At 41.0% G+C, this 23,783-nt stretch overlaps 1 long non-coding RNA gene across 3 annotated transcripts; it reads right to left on the bottom strand.

Annotated features, from left to right (window-relative positions):
• Positions 1-6,426: 6,426 nt before the first annotated feature.
• LOC144378620 (uncharacterized) lies at positions 6,427-21,428 on the bottom strand. Of its 3 annotated transcripts, XR_013440489.1 has the most exons (4): positions 21,303-21,428; positions 20,839-20,958; positions 18,347-18,465; positions 6,427-10,403 (listed from the first exon to the last, which is right to left on the bottom strand). It is a non-coding gene; the product is annotated as an uncharacterized LOC144378620 (long non-coding RNA). The 3 variants fall into 3 exon arrangements; XR_013440488.1 differs by lacking the exon at positions 21,303-21,428 and having other exon boundaries at positions 20,839-21,283; XR_013440490.1 differs by lacking the exons at positions 6,427-10,403; positions 21,303-21,428 and adding an exon at positions 17,376-17,522 and having other exon boundaries at positions 20,839-21,287.
• Positions 21,429-23,783: the final 2,355 nt, after the last annotated feature.

Consider the following 23,783-nt stretch of genomic DNA (forward strand, 5'->3'; position numbering starts at 1 on the left):
TGGAACCTTTAGGAGGAGTTGGGGCCCTTGGAAGGAAGTTAGGTTGGGGTCGGGGTGGGGGTGGGGTGCTTGGCCTTGGGATCTTGGGACCCTGCCCCCTCCTGGCTCTCTTTGCTTCCATGCTGCCATGAGGTGAAAGCTTTGCTCCACCCATGCTCCCAGCCATGACGATTTGCCTCGCCACAGGCCCCAAAGCAACTGAGCCACAGGATCACCAAGGAGACCTCTGAACCGCGAGGCAAAATACATCTTTCAAGTTGGTTCATCTCCAGGATTTGTCACAGTGCTTGGGATCTGATGGATACTCCACTGCAGCGAGAGAAAGGACCATTTCTCTCTGCCCTGCTATGTCTCCTATCATCTAGCACAGTGACTGGCGCATAGTCATGGAAGGAAAATTTATAATCCAGTCTCAGCCACTGGCTCTTTTCCTAAATTTACTAAAATGTGGTATCTGAAGATAGTGTAAAATAAAAACAAAAACTCAATCCTGACATAAAATCGTATACGATAATCATGAATATATTCTCTGCTAGACACAGTTTGTGCAGCTCTGTATTTTCAACATCTGTCATTTTTAAAATAAATTATTCAACGTTATTAGATTACTTACAAATGGCATCAATCAATTAGCACTGTAGAGCTGAGTCTTGAAGTGTTTTTATTTTAGGGGCCAGACTGGTTAAAACTCTTAACTCTTCATATTCCCCAGAAAAGATTAAAGCAATTTGGACTCTCACAAGACTCTCTCCCTTCTGCTGCCAGTGAAGATTCAATTCATGCGCATATTGTTTGGGGCCACCCACGCCAACACTGCTGACATTGGTACAGGCAAGAAGGTGAGCGAGGAGACCTGAGACCGGGGCTGGAGTGCTCCCTGCCCCCACCATTGGAAGAGGTAAATCTGGCATGCCCTGTCATTTAGTGGCAGTGAATCCAAGACTCCTGTGCTGAAGGCTCATACTTGCTTTTATATAGAAGTTACTGCTGGGCTTTTCCGTAGTGAAAGGAATTATTGTTGCTTGTGTCAGTTTTGCTCTTGATCTGCATTTGGAGGTATAAAGAATCACAAATCCATTGTATTTGTTATCACATATTTGTACTTAAGCCTTTCTGCAAATCTATAAAAATAAAAAAGCTCTTTAAAGACATTAAAAGGTAATTAGCATCCTGTGTTGCCAAGATCTTTGGTTCTAGGATACCCCTTAAAGTTTAATAAGAATGTCTCTTAAAGTGTGTGTGTGTGTGTGTGTGTGTGTGTGTGTGTGTGTGTGTGTGTGTAAACTGGTTTCTATAGTTTCTAGATTAGGGTGTCCTTCTTCTCTTGATTTGCCAGGGGCTTTCCTGGTTGTAAAGCTGCAAAGCTCACATCCCTGGAACTCTTTCAGGCCCGGGTAAACTGAGAAGACTGGTCACTCTATCCCTCTGTGTGTTATTGAGAAACCTTATCAGGATTTCCTGAAACTAGAATGCAGAATTGATTTTGAATCTGGCATTAAACTTTAAAGAATAATAAATCTCCACCACGACAAAAAAAAAAAAAAAAAGTCAATAGGCAGTGGAAACATGAATGTTTAAGGAACTGCCTTGTGCAAGAGTTGTTTGAAGTACCACTGTTTGGAAGCAGTCTGGGATTTGTGCCTTGCCCCTTTTGGGTTCAAGGGTTGAGATATTCAGAAGCATTTGAAGTTGTTGAGAACTGTGAAGAATTTCACCAGGCTAAACACATTTCCAGACTGATCCCAAAGGGGCTGATGATGACAGTGTATCAAAGCTACCACTGAAGCCTTTGATAGAATGAATCGCTGCTACAAAGTAGCCTTACAGATGGGAGCCGGCTTCCCCCTCCACATAGACTGGCATGGTCTATGCACCAAGAAATGCCCGGTCATTCCATGTGCAGGAGACATGAGTGCAGAGGGAGGAACATCTGCAGGTCGTGTTTGCCAGGGATCAAGGATGTTGTGTCCTTGTCCTGAGCACCCCCCTCCTCCACTGGACACGTTCATCCCTCTAGCACTGCTAAGGGACCTTCATCAGCCTGCTTTTCCAGTCCCTCTTTTTGTAATTGTGTTCTGCCTTTTATGTGATGGGCAACCAGATGTGGCTACAGAGGTGACACAGGAAGAGCTCAAGAAAACAAAGTTTGTTGTTCTTGGAAGGCTTAGAAATAGGACACATGACTTCATATCCTGCAGGACCATATTGGAAAGCACCAGAATCTGGAGGTAGAAAGGGACAGGAGTGAGGGGGAGCACAGGCTGGAGTCTTTATTGGGGTTTCCCTGGGAAAGGCAGGGCAGGGCAGGGCAGGGCAGAGAAAACATGTAGGAATGGCTAATCTGAATAAGTCCAGCAGGTTTTGGGCTATGGCTGTCTGTTCCTTGTCTGGAAACTGGCCCTGGGTGATTAAGGCAGAGGAATAGTATCTCCTGGGTTTATAGGCATGCAGAGGAGGTAGGGCCTGGGTTGGTTAGTCTGCATATCAAAGGCATGCTTCCGGAGCCCTTTGCTAGTAGCATAATACTTGTGGAAGTTCTCAAAAGGTACAGAAATTATGTTAAAAAGGAAAAACAAACCCACATACTTCACTTATGTGTGGACTATCTAGGGCACTTATATGTCAAAAGTGTTCTTAAAGTGCTCACCTCTTAGGGGTGTTATATGGATTAGAGATGATACTGTTCCTAAGTCTGTAGATTAGTGTCCAGCACTTACTAAGCATTGAATCAATGCTGGTTGGTCAAGTGTTGAAGTAAATTGAGAGTCAAAGAGTATGGTACCTCCTCTGGGCTCCTCACTCACCTGCTCTTGGGCTTTGGTTGAAGTGTGGAAATTGTGTTAATGATCCCTAGAATTCTTATACTTTAAAAATTTCACAAATCTTTGAAGTCTGCAATATGCAAATCTGAGGTGTTTCTTTATTTTAGAGCAACTTTGGGGCCATTTTTTCCATTATATCCCACAGATGTTACCATTCCACACCTCTGAGTCTTGCCCCAGGAAGAGTGGTCCCTTGCACCCTATGCACTTTCAATAATGACCCTGAACACACTTTACCCAATCCTCAACCAAAGCTGTTTGTGTTAGGAATGGAAACCTGTCGTGTGGTAGTTCTGTTATATTCTCTTGCTGGACACTTGGGTTTAAATACAGAAAGTCTAAATTATTAGACACTGATGCTGGACCTGGAAGGTCACCATGTAGGTGTTTGAAGGCTGAAGGTCTTGTTTTTTTGGAAGCCATGATGAGTTACCTGAAAGCAGAGCAAATCGAGGTAATCTGGGAGTGGGTTTGATGGAAAAAGAGAGGGGAAGGAGGAAGAGAGAAGTTTGTCAACATGAGAGAAGCAGAGGAAGAGACTGTGGTGATGGAGAAGTTACATTCTTTGGTCATTCTCTATTCCAATCACCCATAGTACTGACTGTTCCTTTGACAGTTGAGTTCTGTATTCTCTTATACCTAAGGAAATTTGAGTGGCTTTTAAATTCTTTATTCCCAGACTGACCCCAAAACACATGGTAACATAACCTGAGAATTGGTAGGAATTGTGTCATGTTCCTTTCTTGGACGAAGCATTTGGCTCAGCACTCTGTGAAGTAGGTACTCAATGGATTTATACTGAAGTAGCATGAAAATCATAATTTTGCATAAAAATGGTGTCATTGATGGTATTTATATTAAAAACATCAATTATAATGGATATGTTTTAATAATCATTTCTCTGGATCCTCTCAATGAGTCCACAAGTAATTTTGAGGGCTGACTTCCCTGTGTCTCCAGGATCTACACAGGATCTAGCTCACCAATGATTTATCTTAAACTGTCTATTGAACAGAATGACCCAAGATTGTTTTATATACTGTGGAAACATAAAAAGCAATATAATTTATGGTTGTTCTCCATAAGCATCTTGCAATATAATTGGGAAGAAAAAATGAATTAAAAATAAAGAAACATGAGGATTTGCAGTAAGTTTCCAATTGCCAAGGAATGGAGGGTCAGCAAGGGCTGTATGTTTAAAGAAGTTTCATGGAAGAACAGGAAGTTGAATTATACCTTGAGATCCGGGTATTTGGCAAGGCAGAGAGGATAGGAAGGAAAGGGAGAAAAGGCTTGAGGGCAGGAATGAACACCTTGCAGTGCATGCAATTTACAGTTCAGTGATTCACATGAAGACACCTGAGGCAGAATGTCTAAGTACTGGCAGAAATGGAACATTGTGGCTGAGAAGGCCGACTCTGGAGCTGGACCTTCTGAATCTCAGCTACTCCTGGTTTTCCTTACTAGTGTAACCTTTTTGTGTCTCAGTTTCTTTACTTGCAAAGTTGGGATGATAATGGGACTCACCTCTTAAGGGTGTTATACGGATTAGAGATGATACTGTTCCTAATTCCGTAGATTAGTGTCCAGCACTTAGTAAGCATTGAATCAATGTTCACAGTAATTATCTGTTGTTGTAATGGAAACCTGGTGCTAACTCACCCAATTAAAAGAATCATCCTATGAATTCTGAATTGCCATGTTAAATAGGAAACCTCATGGTTGCTGAGAAAGCCAGACTGAGTTGCTGCTGGATCCGAGTGACACTGGGAGAGATTGGTTTATGGTAAGAAAGAACACTGAATGTGTAAATCTCAGCGGAACGGAACGCCTGAATTAGGAAGAGGAGCTTGGATGTGCGGGATGCCAGGGCACTGTCATATTTTTCTGGTCGGGGAGTGATGAATGAATGGGATAGGTAGAGAGATGGTCCAGTGAGCCCAGTGATAGGGCTGTTACAATAATTCACGGGCTGGGTGATGAAAGCCAAGGCCAGGACTGAGGCTGTGAGAGGGAAATGCAGTGGGAAATCTGAGATGCTCTTCAAAGGAAGACGTCTACACCTAACCACTGCTACTGGTGCTGTCCTGGCCACCATCACATCTTGCTTGGACTTGGAAACCTTCTTTTACCCTCTCTCTGCTTCTGGCCTTACCCTCTTGCAGTCTTATCTCAACACCGTCACTCCTCTGTGCAGCCCTCCAGCTCCCACCTCACCCTGAGGACAAGCTGCACTGCTGGGATCCTGCCAGGACACTTCCACTGTTCTTGGCACTCCACAATGCTGTCATCCTTGCTGTTCCTCAGGCCCATCAGACCTGCCTCTTGGAACTGGCCTATACCTATTCTTCCTGTAAACATCTGCTAGGGCGTTCCTTCATCTCCTCTGGATCTCTGCGCAAATGTCATTAGTGATATCTTCCTCAACCACCCCTTTAAAGATAGCAAGCCTTCTTCTCCTTGGTACTCTCTGTTCCCTTCCCTTGCTGGGTCTTTTCTACACCGCCCTCATTTCTATCTGACACATGACCTCTCCGTTCATTGTCTGATTTCCCCACTAGGATGTTAGTCTTAGGGGCACATATTTTCCAGTCTTGCCCATGGATGTGCCCCCAGGACCTAGAACAGTACCTATCATATAGTTGGTACTCAATAATGTGTCAAATGAATATGTGAATAAAAAGTGATGGGAATGGCTATGTTGAGACCAGTGCCCAGTGGGCTCTGAGCAACTGTTGCTTTCATTCCTAACAATGTCCCAGTGAGGTACATCTTGTTCTCATTGCTTCATAAATGACTCCACTGAGGCACAGAGACACCTGTTGAAGAAGGGCCCAGAGCTGGTCAGTGACAGTCAGGAGTTGTGTCCAGTATCTCTGATCCTGGCTCTCGCCACCATTCTATGTGGATAAGATGAGATGGGAGGAAGAGGGCAGCCAGATGTCACAGCTTCTAACCTCTGGAGAATGGAAGAGCAGCAGACCTGCCAATAGAAATGGGAATGCTGGAAAGAAGGCCAGTATTGCAGAAAAAGAAGTAAAGCCAGGAAATATTGAGTTCAGTAAATATTTAGGGGAAGTCCTACACTTAAATAGGAAAACTACGTAGTATATTGCCTGAGACCCCTCAGAGAGTAGGAGTGGGCACTATTAAGAATTAAGCTGGAGCAACAGAAATACATTGAGGCTGTCCCAGCAAAGGGGGGTGAATGGTCCTCCTAGATGTAGGGAATTGGAGAGTTGGTAAAAGGTCCTGGCTAGAGATTCACAAGGAAGCCCTGAAAATGGGGTAACCCATTGATGGTACAGGAAAGAGAAGGTCAAGCCCAGCTCTGAAATTCCATAGAAGGGCATGAGGAGAAAGAGGAGCTTGGGGAAGACTAAAGAACCAGAAGTGAGAAGAGGCACAGAGGTCAGGAAGAGCCGTGGCCAGGAGGGAAAGTGGGGGAGGCCACATTTTGCTGGACAATTTAAAAGTAGGTCAGCAGGAAACTGATAACAAAAAGGGAGATGAGAGAATCACTTGCTTTTTGATTTTGTAACAAAATTTTAATTTATCTCCACAAAGTGCTAAAAGGCATTTAATTACAGGAGATTAAACTTAATTTTGGTTTGAGAATTTTTTTTTTTTTAACAACTGCATTATAGTTCGAGATTCTTTTGGGGGTGCTTTCAAAGATTGGATCAGGAATTGGAGTTTAGTGTCTCAGTCCGAAGTTTTCTTGTGCCTCTGCCTGGCCCAAGGCACTGAGAGCTCCTACATCCAGAATATCATTGACACAGATAGAATCTGGGCCCCTGTTGGAAGCTACAAAGTAAAAGGGAGACTTCTGTGATTTCTTTGGGGCCAGGGAGATTGAAAATTGCGTTTCTGGGCCAACATAGGTAATTGTGCCAGAAATCTGGTTTTCTATGGTGAAGCAGAAATTTTAATAATTCATTATCAGTTTGAGCAGGTATTTACTTTCCTACTTCAGTGAGGGAAGGGAGTGAGTGGGGAAAGAGAGCAAGAAAACAAAACACCAGTTCAATACAAAAACTGAAATGATGGCATAGTTGAATGCTGAAGTATATCTAACAATAAAGCTGTTTATCAACTGGTGGCCTGTTGCGTAATCATTGAGAAGTCAGAGCAAGTTGATAATCACACTTTTGTCTATGCAAACATCATTAGTCTGCCTGACTCTAGCCTGAAAGGGTTGCTTCCAGGTAGGGAACATGTGTGCATAGCACAAGATTCTGATCTCTCAGTTTTTTAGACAGAAGTCTTATGACCAGGCCCTGGAAATAGAATCTCTTCCTGCATTCTCTGAAAGCACGTATTCACAATTGCATTGGGAAACAGCACCAGGTAGACAAGCAGCAAGCCTTCCCCGTAGTTTCTTTTTATCACAGCAAGTGTTCCTGGACTAAAATCACTGCAGAGGTCCCACTGAACTCCTGGAACCCAAAGAAATACAATCTCACAAGAATTCAAAAGGAACAAAATCATTAACTTTGAGCCAAGTTCCTCTGGTGTCAATCACAGAAATCTCCTGGGTACAGGGGGCTCTGCAAGGAGAAAATGCATGCGAGCTTTAGTGCTTAACCCCAGGCTTCACAGAAGCGGTGCGGAGGTGCTTTGTCCACCATGTCTGTTGAATGTGTGTGGCCAGGTCTGACATTGAGGAAGTGGGAGTTTGTTTTGGCACATGGCGTTCCTCTGTCCTCTCAACTCCCTTCTAAAGACAACCCTCTTAACTTTACATAAGGTTTTACATTCAGAATGACACTTTATTAGAATCATATTTTGTGACATCTACTGTGCTCAATGCCCCCCACCTTTTCCTTTAAATCACCTCTTCCTCCCTTCTTGTTCCCACTTGTTCTATTTCCAAGGATTTTCTTTTCCTTCTCCATCTTTTGCTTGATCATTTCCTTCATTCTTAACTGCTGCTTCTTGAATAATAACAATAATGTTAACAAAGTCAATAACAAAGAGAACTATAACGTTCATTTGGGGCCTGCTTTGTGCCAAGCACCTATCTAAAGTGCTTTACAAATTTTAACTCACTTGATACTCTAAAGTACCCTATCTAGACCATCTTATAATTACTTTGCAGGAAGCATGGACTGTTCTTCTTTTTTTCCAACGTCTAGCCAGAGTCAGAACACATTATAGAAGCTGACCTAAATTCTTAATTAAACAGAAATGATGAGAATACCATGGAAAATTTTGTTTTTATAAATCCTGATGTGGAAACAATCCTCTACATAGTGACCACCAACCTAGAATCAGGAGGCCTGAGGCTTGGCATTTTGCTATAGTTGGTATATATTGCAAACTTTAATCACAAAACATAAAATCAAGTCACATGTTAGCATACATCTGGAGATTATTCCTGTAGCATTTGTTGTTTGATCCTTATTTTAATGCCCTGTTTAGTTAATTCATTTTTAAATATTTAATAAGCAGCATTATCTTTTCTCTGATTATAAAAGTAATGTCATGTTCACAGTTAAAATTCAAAAGCCTCTAGTTAAGTGTAAAAATAAAAAGGAAAATGACTCCCAGTTTCACCACCCCAAAATAACAGCTATTCCCCCTTTGGTGTAGTGTGAGTGTATTTAGACCTATTTTTCATATGAAAACCTGTATTTCTAGCCTCTTTTGAAAGAAGATTGAGATCTGACAATGCTGGGCCCACATTCCTGTGGAACACAGCTGCTGGGAGCTGAGAAGCAGCTGCTCCCCATAGGCAGGGCAGGGCTGGGTGAATGCCTCCTCCACCTCTGGTTTTTCTTGTACTTGCTTGGCTTCATTTTCTTGCTCTTCTCATGTTCTGGTGGGCATTAGAATTTTCTCTCTTTTAGTTTGCAAATAATTCTTTACCCAACATTTCAGGGTCAAGGCCATTCTTTTTGTTAGTGGTCCTGGTAACAAAGGTGATGGGTAATGAGGATCCCTCCAGCTCCTGGGTGCAGGGATGAGGTGAAGAGCAAAGGTCTTTCATCCTGGCTTTTGCTCTTTCCTTCCTAGGAGAGTTGAAATTTCAGCAAGTTCTACAGCTAGAAGATTTGTTTTCTTTTTAAGCATCTCCCAAATCTACTCTGAATGATACTTTTTAACTCTGGCCGTATTCCTTTGAACTAACCATACTGAATTTATTAAGAAAGAACTCTTTCTTTTGCTTTCACACATTGCTTAGCAGAGAAGGGAGCTGTCTTGGACTCAGATCACCTTCCTCAATCCTTTTTTTTCCATTGAGGCCTAGGTCTTTGCTTTTGACCAAATCACAATTCCAGTGTAAACAGTTTCCCATTAAAATGGTAAGTGAAGATAAATTTCAGTGGCTGCACAGGATTTCACAATGTGGATGTCTCTCCTCTGCCTGAATTTCATTCTAATGGGTGAAGGCTCACTGGGTGGTGGGCCCAGTAGGAAGACACGTCCAATGATGGGAGGGAGTGAAGACAGGAGGTGATGGGTGTGGTCTGCTTAAAATTGATTGTTTTAAGAGGCAGAAGTCTAAAATGAGCAGATGATCAGAAAACTAGAGTTCTATAATCAATAATCTAGATGACACATGGAGGCAAAGTCACCTTGTCAGAAACCTCCTAGGAGGTCAGAGAGTGGATGGTCAAAGATTAAACAAATCAGTGAAATCAATGGACGAGAAAAGAAAGAAAACCCATTGTAGGTTTTTTGTTGTTGTTGTTTTGTTTTGTTTTTTGGTGGTGGTGGTGCTGGGATTGAACTCAGGGTCTCACCTGTACTAGGCAAGCACCCTACTGTTAGGTGGTAGCTAGCAATGAGCAGTGAAATGCAGGCAAGGTCACAAGTGTTCTTTAAATTACTTTAGGGTCTGCTTCAAACTACTTCCAAAGTACACCAGAAAGCAAAGGGTGATAGTTAATTTGTAGACAATAAACAGAAGCAAGGGAGCAGGTTGAAAATCACATCAAGAGGAAAGGACTCTTGACAGAGTCCACTGAGGTTGATGTGAAGTTAGGAATTATGTCTATAAGTGTTTCCAATTGTCTGGGAAGGAAGATTCCTTTAGTAGCACAGGCCTACTAAGGTAACTTCTGACCAGCTATTGACCTCAGTGCCCACATTAACATGGGATTGACTTGTAGATGAAGCCCCTCTAAATAGGATGGCCACCATCACAGTTCCAGAGAGGACCAATCAAGGTAAAAAACTCTGCCGCCTGCCACCAAAAGTGAAGGAGGAGTTGAACACCTGATTGCAATGAGTACGGAAGGTAGTCACTAGTTCTCCTGGTAAACATCAATCAGTAATAAAATTGGAGGACAGCCTTGTCTCCCTTGTTGTTCTTTGCACAGAGATCATCCATTCTTTGAGTGCTCTTTGCTTAAGCCTCACTTTTCTTGTACTTTATTTTCACCTCACTTATAGTAAGTTCTCTTGCATGGCTTTTGGTGTCTGACTTTAAATTTTTCTTTTGTCAGAACTTAAGAACTGAGGTTTGGAGTTTCAGTTCCCTGCTCTTCTGTGATGTGCCACTGAGGTATATCTCTAGCCCAATAGTAATTTCTGAGCATGGTTGTAGCTCCTTTATGAAATGAGATTCCATTCCTGTAAGGTAAATTTAAAAGAGTGGGTATAGAGTATGCAATAATTTATCTATTCTCTTTAAGTTGAACATTTAGACATCTCCAATTTTCCACTTTCATAAATAATACTGGGATAAAAATGTTGTTTCATAAAGATTTGCAAAAAGTGGAATTACTTACTCCTTTTGAGAATGTATTGAAATATATTGGTAAAATGTTTCCAGTGAAGGTTGTTCACACTCATGCTCTTGTGGATAGTATTTGTATATACTGCTCTGACCCCTTAAACTTGACTTGATCCAACCACATTCATCTTTAAATGAAAAGCTGCCACTGGTATTTGTACTTCCTATCTGGAATTTTTTGACCTTACCCATGAAGAAAAGTAAATTTTACAAAATGACTCAACATTTATATGTTTATTACTGAAACAACTGTTTCACAAAATAATCACTTATATGATAGTACTGATAAATCTATTCTCTTCAAAATTAATTTTTTAAATAAACTGGAAATGACCTATTAAATCAATAATAACTCTCATTTGGGTCATTAGTCTCAGCTTAAAGTACACCATTCTAGGACAATTTCTGGATGATTTCTGGATGATTTCGCAGGATGTCAGCTTTAAGCCCCAGAATCCCTTTCTCCAATAACCCCTTCAAATTGATGAACTGTTTTGGATTTGTTCGCCTGCATGTGAACATCACCACCCTTTAAATCATGATTCCAGCCTGCCCTCAGTCTTGGGTACCCAGTCCCTGTGATGTCACATCTGGGCCTGTCCCAGGCTGGCATGATTGCTTCATGGTTCCCACTTTACAGGGACTAGAAATCTGATAGGGGATGAAAGTTGTCATCACAATGCACAAGCACTGAGGGCCATCATTAAAAAAAAAAAAAAAATCTTGCTTAGACTCTCCTCAGCCTAGATGTCCACTCATTGACTTCCTCATTTCCTTTAGTCTCTGCTCTACTGTCTCATCTCCAAAGGGCGCAAGTCTTTGCCTTTCCTAACATGGGACATCTCAGATAGATCCCTGGCCTTCTCTGTCCCTTTACTTTGCTTTAGCTTTTCTTTTTATTTATTTTTTTTATTGAGGGTCTGCCTATGTTTGGAATCATAGAATGTGGAAGCAGGGAACAATTTAGAGGCTAGGTATGGTCCAACCCTCTAATTTTATAGAGAGGAAATACAAGTCAAGAGAGATATATAAATATTCCTTGGTGACCTGGATTATTCATAACAAAACTGAAGTAGAAATCAGACCCCTGGATACTTGATGGTTTGTGGTAATGTTCTAGTCTGTATTGTGGCCTTTATGAGAAGTTTCTTGGGGTAACTTTGTCTTATAACAAGCTCTAGGATATATTATATTACACCATATTAGACTCAGTAGTAAATGTCTATATGAAAATGTTCTGATGTATTTCTCACTGAAAGCATAAAATTATTTGGTTGGTTGGGCTTTATCCTCCTCAAATAGAATTTCCAGCATCAGCTTCCTTGATCCTTGGTCTTCAGCTCCCCTGATCTCCTTGCAGGTTTCATTTTACACAGAAGGAAACTGAGGTGGAGAGAGGTAAGTAACACAGAACCTCAATTAAAGAAAACTACATGGTCTAAGGGAGAGTGTGGGCAGAGAAGACCTGGACCAGCTGAGGTTAATAGCCAGAGGTTCCATTGAGGCAAAGTCCTGCGTTTAAGGCTCTAACGAGGTACAAAATTTGATGATAAAACAGGAGATGCCATAGGATTTGAGGAAGGAGAGGGAGGGGCTACACAGCAGTACAACTAGGGTGGGACTAGTAAACTCTGGGCAGAACCTTCCCAGCCATTGGCTAAGGTAGTCAGATCCTCTGCGGGTAAGTTTTGCAACTGCGGCAGCTGCATTGTCTTGGAGCGCTAAAAGCTCTTCCATCTAGTATTTTCCTTTTCCAAATACTTCCTAGAGTTCCCCAATACAAAAGCATTGGCAATTGGTGGAAACATTTTTTTTTTTTTTTTTTTTGGGTACCATACCAGGGATTGAACCCAGGGTGCTTTATCATTGAGCCACATTCCCAGTCCTTTTTTATATTTTATTTAGAGACAAGGCCTCACTAAGTTGCTGAGGCTGGTTTTGAACTTTCAGTTCTCCTGCCTCAGCCTCCTGAGTTGCTAGGATTACACTGCACCTGGTCTAGTGGATACTTTTATGTTTTAAATCTTGGCAGCCCCGTATCTATTCAGTATTAATAGTTTCCTTAACAATACAAAAGGACATTAATAATTTCCTTTTGAAGAATTGCTTCTCTCTCATTAGTTACATTCTGGTGGGACTGTTAACTAAGATGCCCTCATCACCCTAAACCAAGGGAAGTCGTGTTACCAAAACCTGGGTCCTTGTCCTCAGTGCCAATCTAATAACAAAGACGTAGTTTTGAGAAACAGGAAAAAGCAGTTTGGTTGCATTGCTAGCAAAGGAAAACACAGGGGAGTCCTGAGGCTGTGATTCTGCCCATCATGGGGAAATGGGGAGAGTTTTTATAGAGGCAATTCGAAGAATACATTCTCTGTGGGAGTTGTAATTCACTTGTTAATTTGGGAGATAGTCATTTCTGATGTCTGTGGGGGCCATCCCCAAAGTCTGAATTACTTCATTCCTGTGGTGGGTGTATGCTAAAGATAACTCAAGATCATTTGATAATCCTGTTTCCCCTGAGATTAGGGAGGGGGAGAGATTATCAGGGAAGAGGGAAAGAGGAAGAGAAAGAAACATGTTCTTTTAAAAATAAGTCACAGTGGCAGAGCAGCAGGGGCTATATTCAAAGCATAAAGTGGACCACTGTCACAGTTACAGGACTCATGCTAATCTAAATAGATGCTCCCTGGAACCTGAATCTCATTTAGTATAACAAAAAGACTAAAAAACAGTTCACTTTTTCTAGTGGCAGCACTCTGTGTATAGTATAGTATTTCTGTTACCCAGACTGGGACGTGGCCTTTACTTCTTATCCTTTTCTGGGCCTAGTTCTCCAGATTTCTCCCCAAGTCTGGTGTTCTTTCAATATGTCTATCTGTCCCTTTCTCCTTTCCCCAAATATAATATTTCTGTTAAGAATCTAAAGGTATTTGGTAGAGCTAAATTTGTTCTTTAGAAAAATCTATTGGCTATTTGGAAGATTTAGGAGCAAAAAATTTTCTCAGTCAATATCACAGAAAGCTCGTACCTGAGCAATTATAGACTCAAAAGATTTATGGAGTCATAGTGTTTCATGACCTCAGAGATTAATCAATTCAGCTTTCTTGTCTTATAGATAAGAAAATGGAGTCCAACAGATTCCTGTATTGTCAAGTATTACTGAAATTACTATTTGCCAATAATGAGGTTTGGATCCAAACTAATTTAGCTTAGTCATGAGAGACAGGTGGGACTATGTAAATTTATGTAGCTCAATTAAAATCACAGAGCTGAAAAGGACCTCCAGGTCTATCACAATAATGTATCCGTCTGCCTAAAATAGGAAGGTTTAAGTATTATCAGCAGGTTGTCTTTCTCTTTTACAGCTTGTAAAGAAGGCAATTCAATCACTTCCTTTGTAAAGCATTAAGCATCATTCACGCCTCAATCTAACAACATTTTTACATGTAAATGTGGAGCACTTTATATGTCTGTTTAAAACTAATATATTCAATTTAAAGGTGTTTAAAATTGTTATTTGAAAATTAGAAGCAGTCTTAAAAGTAAGTTGGAGTCTTACTAGGTAGGCATCTGAAAGAGTTGTAATCAGTGACCTCAGGCATTCTTTCACAATTAGAGATCACATAAGCCCTGGGCTGCAGAACTAAAGTAATTAGTGTGTAAGACGGCTGGCTTTCTTTAACGCAAGTAGATGCAAGTGGTGATGCTGTGGGTTTCCACAATATTCTGCAAACTTGTTAGCCTCATTTGGGACCTTCCACAATTGAATTCAATGCAGCCAATGTTTACTGAAAGTTTCTTATATATGAAATACTGAGTTAAAGGTTTTGAGAAGACATAACAGTCTGTTTCTACTATTTATGGAAGATTATTTCCAGGAGCCTTCAAGGATACCAAAATTTGTGGATGCTCAAGTTCCTTATATAAAATGATATTTACATATAAACTATGCACATCTTCCTGAATGCTTTAAATCATCTTCAGATTACTTAAAATACCAGATACAATCTAAATACTATATAAGCAACTGTTATTCTGTATAATTTAAGGAATAATGACAAGCAAAAAAGACTGTACACGTTCAAAAGATTTTTTTTCCCCCAAATATTTTATCTTCCTCCGTGAAAAATTCTTAGATATGGAGGGCTGACTGTACCAAAAATACTTGCTTAGTTTTCAGTTTTTGCTTTTCTTTGTAGATGTTAGAAATAATGAGATGCTTCAAGACATCAAACACGTGCTGAAAGTGGGTGGGCAAGGCAAAACTTTACTTCTAGCAGAAGGATATGCTACAGAACACACTTAGCAAGGCGACTCCTGGAGCAGTCTGCCTGCTTATACATGGGACCTAAGGCAGTGCTGCCCTTCACTCTGATTGGAGGAGTTCAAGGTTACAACCTACGCCATTGGCTAATTTTAGAATTAGGGCGGGCAAAAGGGAAGAACTACAATTGATCCCATTGTGGCTAAATACTAGATTTTGAAAATGAACCACTAGACTTTCTATTTCTCGTAGTAGATATGATTATATTACAGAAAATTACTATATTTATTATGATTTAAAATCTATATTTTGAATTGACACAGTGTGTATATTTGTGGGATGCAGTGTGACATCTCAACACATATGTAATGTGTAATGATTAGACCAGGGTAACTGGAATATCTTTTGCCTTGGACATTTATCATTTTTTTGTCCTGGGAATGTATTCCTCTCTACTAGCTATTTGAGATAATTAATTGTTGTAAATCATCGTAATCCCATTGCAAAATAGAACATTAGTAGTCATTTCTCTTATTTGAGTAACCATCCTCTTTCCATCCCCCATAAAATTTATTTTTTTAAAAGACATTGTACAGGGGTCGTGGCTCAATGGTAGAGTGCTCACCTAACATGCTTGAGGCACTGGGTTCAAGCCTCAGCACCACATAAATGTAAAATAAAGATGCTGTGTCCACATAAAACTAAAAAAAAAAAAAAAAAGCAAACATGCTTTAAAAAAAAAAAGATATTGTATGTCCCAAAGCCAGCTCAAATTCATGCTCCTCAAAGCTAACCCTGACTACCTGGGAATGTTAAATTTAAATTGGAAATGCTAATATGAACTGATTTAAAGGCATGTTTGTTTGTGCCTATGCATAGGCTCTGTCCACTGTGAGAGCCTAGAAAAAATTAACATCTTGGTAGCAGTGAGAACACCTGGTGCACAGATGTTGGTCTCTAAATGTCATTTTCCACTAAAATGAGCCAAGGGTCTTTGGAGAAGTTTTGGGGCAGAGGAGCATAACTTAGGTGATGCTGGGATATCCCATACTTTTCAGACAGAAAGGAAGTCCTCCAAGACTAACAGGGGCCCATCAAAGGCTACCTTTAGGACAATTAGGGTATTAAAAAGGGAAAGTGAAAGAGGGGAGAGAAGGAAGGAAGGAAGGAGGAGGAGGAGGAAGGGGGGAGGTCATACTCATTTGCCTGTGGCTTTTACCTTAGCAATTGGTATGTAAAGAGAAAAAAGTAAACATTAAGTCCCTCTTTAAAAAAGAACTATAATTTTTTCCCTTGGTTGAGGAAAGATTTCCTTCTCAAAGAATGCTAGGTAGTAAATGTTTTAATTTGAACCCTATGGAATTGTTGATATGCAACTATTTTTATTATAAAAAGTTTCACAGGATTCAGTCAAGTATGGACATAAAAAAAACTAGAAAAATCAACATTTTGAAACTCTCACTGAAATAATTGTTTCAGGTAAGAGTCTTCGATGCATGCTGATGTGATTGAGTGACAAAGTGGTGGGGGCCATGTGTGTATGGCACATGCTTGTAATCCCAGCCACTGCGGAGGCTGAGGCAGAAGGATAGAAAGTTTGAGGCCAGCCTGGGTGATTTAGTGAGACTCTCTCTCTCTCTCAAAAAAAAATAAATAAATAAAAAGGATTGGGGATGTAGATCAGTGGTATAGCACCTCTAGGTTCCATCTCTAGCACTGCAAAAATAAATAAATATGCAAAAAAAAAAAAATCCATGTGATGCCTTTTTCTATCTGACCTGGCTGGACACTTCCCTCTGCAGACTGTGATCACCCAGGTTTCCTTGCATTTTGGCTTCTGATTGGATTTGCCCAAAGTGAGGACTGGGGCAGGGATGGGGTCCAGCAGAAATTCTGAGGGTGGAAAGGAGAGGGTCTTTATTCTCTAAGGCCTCATTGCCTGCCAAGGTGCAGTCTAGGCCATGAAGCAATGGTCTTGATCCTTTAACTTCTGCGACTCTTGCTGGGGCCCCGTTCCAAAGCCCCAGCTCCCGCAGTGCTTCAGTGACAAGCTCAGCCCAGGCTGCTCAGGCCTGGGGATATGGTTCAGAGAGCTCTACTGTCCCTGCTGTTCCCTCTGCCTGCCCCCAAACAGTCCCTTCATTTAACTTCTGTCAGTTAAACCCTTTGAGTATGCCATCTGCTTCTAGTCAGGCCTCTGACTTATCCAACCTGAACGTAACCAGGGCTTTATTTGAACAGGACATCAAAGTTAGAAAAACAAGCTAAACAATGTCTTGAGATAAAAATCAAACAAATGCTGAATTGGGGACCATTTACTGGTCTTGTGTCTTCAAAGGGCAACATCCTTAAGAAACAAAACAAAACAAAAACAACACACACACACACACACACCAAAAAAAAAAAAAAAAAAAAACAACCAACAAAAACTCAGAAAAATGTTCTAGATTAAAATAAGCTAAAGAGACATAACAACAGAATGTAATATGCAAATATAGTTTGAGAAATCCAGCCATATATATATATATATATATATTTTGGTGAGGGGGAACAACTGGGAAAGTTTTAATATTGATTAGATTTTGGGGGCTGGGGATGTGGCTCAAGCGGTAGCGCGCTCGCCTGGCATGCGTGCGGCCTGGGTTCGATCCTCAGCACCACATACCAACAAAGATGTTGTGTCCGCTGAGAACTGAAAAATAAATATTAAAAAAAATATATTGACTAGATTTTTGATGGTATTAGAGAATTATTATTTTTAGATCTGATAAAGGTATTATGATTTTTAGGCCAATATCTTTTTTAGAGAGGTACTGAAGTGTTAAGGTTGAAATCTTACAATGACTAAAACTTCCTTTCAAGTGCATAGCACAATATTTAGATAGAGAAGTAATAGTCAGTTTAGCTGACGGGATATGATGTTCACGGTGCCATCCTTTCAACTTTTCTGTATATTTGAAAATTTTCATATTTGAATAAGATAGTGGAAAACATGAATGAATAAAACAAAATTTCTGACCTACCTGAGAATGAATGATTTCTCTGTTTCTCAAATGGCTGTAGCCTCCCCCTCACCTCTCCCCACGACTGGGGATTGAACCTAGGGATGCTTTACTACTGAGCTACGTTCCTGGTCCTTTTATCTTCTCATTTTGGGATAAGGTCTCACTAAATTGCTGAGGCTAGCATCAATCCTAGCCTGATCCTCCTGCTTTAACCTCCCAAATGGCTGGAAGTGCAGCCATTTGCCACCAACTGCTGGCTGTGACTTGTTTACATACATTGTTCACTGGCTTCTTGTATGTGTTTCTCCAAACAGAGCTCTCAGGCGCTATGGACTGGGTTCTGTATTCCTCTTATGGCCTACAAAATCTTGTATAAAAGTTTTAGAAATTTAAGCCTCTTCATGGCAAACATAGGTATATGTGGGAAGAAAATTTCTATTTCTATTTTTATTAATGGAAGGAGAAAAGGCCCCCAAGAAATTAATGGGATACAGAGAATTGCGATTTTGACCTTTTCTTGAGTGTTCAGAGCAGCCTTGGGGTCTCCTCCTGGGAACCAGGAAATCCAGTGGAGACAGATGGCTTGGAGTCTGTGTGAATTTTGCAACTTCAGAAAGGCCATTGGAGGAGCTATTAAAAAAAAAAAAAAATTGTGTTTCAATTTACAGTCTACCTTTAACGGAGAGAAAACCAGGATTAGATTAAATCTGAATGGAGAAAACCTTATTTTGAGTCAGCTGCTTAATGAGATCTAGTCTTGTACTTATTTGGCTCAATTTACTTTATTTATTTAACTCAATTTAAATAGAATACCAACACATACAAAATAATGTAATTCAAGCTGACTGAGGTGACACACACTTGTAATCCCACACCCAGAGTGGCATTGAACTTGTGATCCTTCTGCCTCAACCTCCCAAGTAGGTTTGGGAATATAGGTTTGCCCCCACTTCCAGCACACAGCCACTGGAATAGGAATGTCTTTATAGAGGAAGTATTCCTGAGTGGAAAAACAGGACAATAACAGGACAATTTTTATCCATTTGAGGGTGCTAAAAAGAAGCCAGGTGTTTTGAGCCATTTGATTAAATGCAGGCCTAGCACCTAAGATTGCCTCTCAGCAATTTCTGCTGTTGTTTTTTGTTCTTCTGGTGAGGTGATCTTGAGGACACCTCAGCTGTCAAAACATACAGGTTCTGTAAACCTGTTGGAGCCTCCAGGGTGAAACAGAGAAGAGAGTGAGTCTTTTGATCATCGAGAGAGAGAGAGAGAGAGAGAGAGAGAGAGAGAGAGAGAGAGAGAGAGAGAGAGAGAGAGAATGAATATGAATATTGCCCACCCAGAGGCCATCTCCAGCAGGAATGGTGCTCATATACTACAGAGGAGTCATCATCATTCTATGCATCTGCCAATCTTCAGTTAAAACACCAGCATGAGACATGACAGATCAAGATGGCGGGAGTGGGCTGGGGATGTGGCTCAAGCGGTAGCGCGCTCACCTGGCATGCGTGTGGCCTGGGTTCGATCCTCAGCACCACATACCAACAAAGATGTTGTGTCCGCCGAGAACTAAAAAATAAATATTAAAAATTCTCTCTCTCTCTCTCTCTCTCTCTCTCCTCTCTCACTCTCTCTTTAAAAAAAAAAAAAAGATGGTGGGAGTGAGGGTGGGGGTGAGGGTGGGGATATGGGATCTTCTGTGAGGCCTCTAGGAAAAGATTTCCTGCTCTTGAAAAAAAGATGTCTTTGACTCTGATATAAGGGGGGTGACTCATAGGTGGGTAGGGAGGGAGAGCATGGGAGGATTAGATTAATTCTAGATAGGGAAGAGGGGTGGGAGAGAAAGGGAAGGGGAAGGAGATTAGCAAGGATGGTGGAATGTGATGGTCATCATTATATAAAGTACATGTATGAAGACTTGAATTGGGTGTCAACATACCTTATATACAAATAGAAATATGAAAACTTGTGGTATATATGTGTATTAAGAATTGTAATGCCAAAAAAGTACATGTATAATGGTATAAATTGATGTGGACATATCTTATGTACAGAGATGTGAAAAATTGTGCTCTATATGTGTAATGAAGATTGCAGTGCATTCTGCTGTTGTCGTGTATTTAAAAAAATAATAATAAAATCAATTAAAAAAGATGTCTTTGATAAATAGACACCCTCCAAAAGCAAAAACCTCTGATTTGTAATATTTGGCTATTTTCATTCCTGTGGTGTAAATTTTCTAACCGGGATCAATTTACACTAACAACTGGCTGGCCAGAGTCCTGGATGTTAGATTCCTGAACATTAGAGCAAATTAATTAGCTCTAAGGAGCCTGTGGAAGCCAACTCCAGCCTACCACTGATGGCTCAGGGCTGCTGTGTTCATCCTGAGAAGATGAGGGATGGCAGAACAGAGAGAGGAAAGGCCCCAGGTCCTTAATACCTGCAAGCTGTAGAGTTAACCAACCCTGGAGTCTTCCTATCTTTGGACTTCTTGGTTTATAAATTAACAAATGGTTAAATAGGTCAAGCTGGTGTTTGTGTGTGGTGAATCTGGACTTGATCTTGCTGGCATAGATATCCCTGGGTTCCCACCTAGTGGAGGGAGGGGAACACAGCAGGGGTAAAACCGAACACTGGAAAATGGAAATATTCATTGGTATCAGGAAGAGGGGGTGGCAGCTGGGGGAGGGGAGAGGTGGGAAGGACCATCAGGGGTTGAAATAGGACTCTGGCCAATTGCTGAGAAGAACAGGATGGTGGCTGAGGGCCAGCTGGGCTGTTGGTCTCCTTGCCAAGGAGGCTGAAGTTCAGGGCAATGGTCCAGCGAGAGCAGGCACCAAGCACAAGTCAGGAAGTCAGGAAGAAGCCCAGGCCTGGGAGATGCTGCCCTGCTGGGGGCCGCTAATGCAGTGCTGTAGGGTATAGAGAAAGGGGTGCATGGGAGAAAGAGGAAGTGCAGAGAGAGGCAGCAGCACAATTTCAGAGGTCTAGACTACTCACTTTCCAGTGGGATGGAGACAGAGCTCCAGTGTCCAGCAAGGCAGAGCCAGAATTCACTTAGATGCTGACCAGCTGAGACTGAATGTTGAAGGTTTTCAGGAACTGCCATGGATCATCAGGCTGAGAAATGCAGAAGGAGCCAGAATCGTTTCCAAAGCAGCTTTAGCACATATTCTTGGTGATGTTACAGACTTGCTGCTTACTTTTATTCCTAGATCTTCAAAAGAACCCCCCCGCCCCCATATTGTCACAGTCTCTGGGGTCCTGAAATTCACCAACAAAACTGTTGTTTGGTTCTTAAAGTGCTCCCTCCTCCCTTGTGTGAGGAAATCTGTTTGCCTGCCTGTGGCAGAAGCAATTTCCTTCTTGTTGTGAAACGCCCCTCTCTAACAGTGCAATTTTTTTTTCTGTTATTCATTTACTCCTTTTCTTTATTTCCTTTTTCCATCCATCTAATAACTCACCCGTAGGTCTATTCTTCTTCAGCCTGGTCTCATTCATTGAGTAACTGCCTAGGAAGGACCTTTATAATTGAATTGTCTGGAGGAAGTAGGTTCAGGAAGAATGAAAGCTGATGTGTCAACAGCATTCTCTGGGGATTTTCAGAGCATTATTTTCTTCTCTGATTTAGCTGGGAAGCCAAAGGGCAGGAAACTTGGCTTCCTTTGCACTCTGTGACTGTTGGAAGTCATGGTTGGTGATTTTAATTTATCTGGTGGTTTGAGTTCGGTGACAATGTCATTACCAGGGAGGGAGTAATTAAAAATAGGATCAAACAGGGGAGGACTCCTTTAAGACAGAAGTCCTCCCAAGTTCATGCTTCTTTCCTCTGTAAGAGCGTTTCACTTGTTTTATTAGAGCCTCCTAATTTAGTGAGTTGCTTCACAGAATGAGTAAGAGGAATGCTTTTCAGCAATGCAAAGCCCATCATGAAATCAAAAAACAATTATAAAAATGGGAAATATTTGCAACTCTTCTAAATAGTCAAGGGCTGGTTTTCTTTATATGTAAAACTCCTACAGATCAATAAGAAAAAGATCATTAGCCTAATGAAAAATGTGCAAAAAATAAAATGCACAGGCTAAGCTTCATAATAAGTTAAAGAGTAATTAAATTGATATAGACATCCATTTTTCATGTATTAGATTGGCAATGGTAAAAAAATTTGACAACACACTCTGTTGGCAAAAGTGTGAGGAGACAGGTGCTGTCATACATTACCAGTGGAAAATAAACTTGTATGACCTTATGAAGGGTTATTTGGAAATATTCTTCAAAATCATGAATATCTGGCTGCTTTAACATTTTAAAGCCCAAGCTAGGAATTTACTCAATAGACTTATTCATATCCATAGAGATTAATGTGTTTGCAATGTTACACATTGCAGCTTTGTTTGTGATAGTGGAAGACTGGAAATAATCCAAATATCAGTAGGAAATTTTGGCATGTCTCTATAATGGAATATAATATGGCCATCAAATATGAGGATACCCTTGATGTACACATATTGAAAGATCTCCAAGGTATTTTGTTAAGTGAAAAAAAAAATTAAGTTACAGAAAATCAGGTAACAAAAATGGAGAGAAAGGTACTTAACCCATACTAGGGCACACATGTATTTTCTTCTATGTGCACAGAATATGTCCAGGAGGTTAGCCAAGGAATTGATAATGTTTAGCATTTTAGTGGAGAGGAATTGGGTGCTTGAGCCAGAGGGTAGGAGAGAGATTTTTTTTCTTTTTTTACTTTGTACCCCTTTTGTTCTTTTTAGGACTGTACTATCAATCCAAATTAGTAAATAAATATCTTTTTAACAAGAAGAGTGTTCTGACAGGTTATTTCCAAATGGTCTAAATTCATCCTATCTGCATGACATCCTTGATTTTTCCTTTCTTCCTGTTTTATGGTGGACTTCAGTGGTTTCCATTCTCCATGTACACATTTGCCCTGTTCCTCCGGGGGCCACACATTCTCTCTGCTGCCTGCCTCAATTTGCCTTCTGGCTTTTCCAGCAGTAGTCAGCTGGATGTGACTGCATCACTCTTTTCTTCTGTGTGCTGTACTTGGACCATCGCCTTAATCCTTGGTCCAACACTTCCTCCTCTGAGAGTAGAAAATACAGTCATAGCTGGGAGTTTAGCAGGATGCTAGTTATCTTTGCAGGGAGCCAGATCACTGCCAGAGCAGGAGGTAGGCCTATGGCATGTAGGTTGCTAATGGCTGGTGAGGTTATTTTAAGAGCTGGAATTATGGGGAGGTATAACCACACACATGGAATAGCAAGAAGAGTCTATTTTTGGAGAATGTGATTTTGAGAATTGGAAGTTTGTGTTCAAAACTTTGCCACTTACTAGTTATGTGATTTTAGGCGCATTTTCTTAGTTTAATTCCTCTCTGCCATAAAATGCGTTGTGTAACAGTGGATATGGCTAAGATATATAGCTAGGCCCATGGCTACTGGCATTTCTAAATCTCTCTTACTGTTAGATGTGGCCAAATGACCGTTTTCACTTTGGTGGGATGTGAGCAGAAATGTGTGTCATGTTTGGGACATAAGATTCTGACATGGTCTTTTCCCTTTCTGTATGGTGGAACCCAGGACCACTTGGTTCTGACTGTGGAAATGAGGGCAAAGCAATAGGGGTGTCATAGCAAGGATTTGGGGTGAACCTGGGTCTTTGAATGAACACAAGGAACCCAGTGGCCTCCCCACCTGAAACACACAATCACTGGTACATGAGAGAGATAGGAACTCAGATCTATAAACTATTCCAGTGTTGTTGAGTCCCCTTGTTATGACAGCCTAGCCTTCCCCTGACCACGAGAGTTAAGTCTCTTTGTGTTGTAATTAATAGAATACTGCTTTCATTTACAGGTGGCTTGTCCTCCAAGGGTTTATGTGTTGGATGCTTGGTCCCCAGTGTAGTGATGTGGGAGGGGATGG

This window comes from Ictidomys tridecemlineatus, chromosome 6 (genome assembly GCF_052094955.1).
Source record: "Ictidomys tridecemlineatus isolate mIctTri1 chromosome 6, mIctTri1.hap1, whole genome shotgun sequence".
In the NCBI taxonomy this organism is placed as follows: domain Eukaryota; kingdom Metazoa; phylum Chordata; class Mammalia; order Rodentia; family Sciuridae; genus Ictidomys; species Ictidomys tridecemlineatus.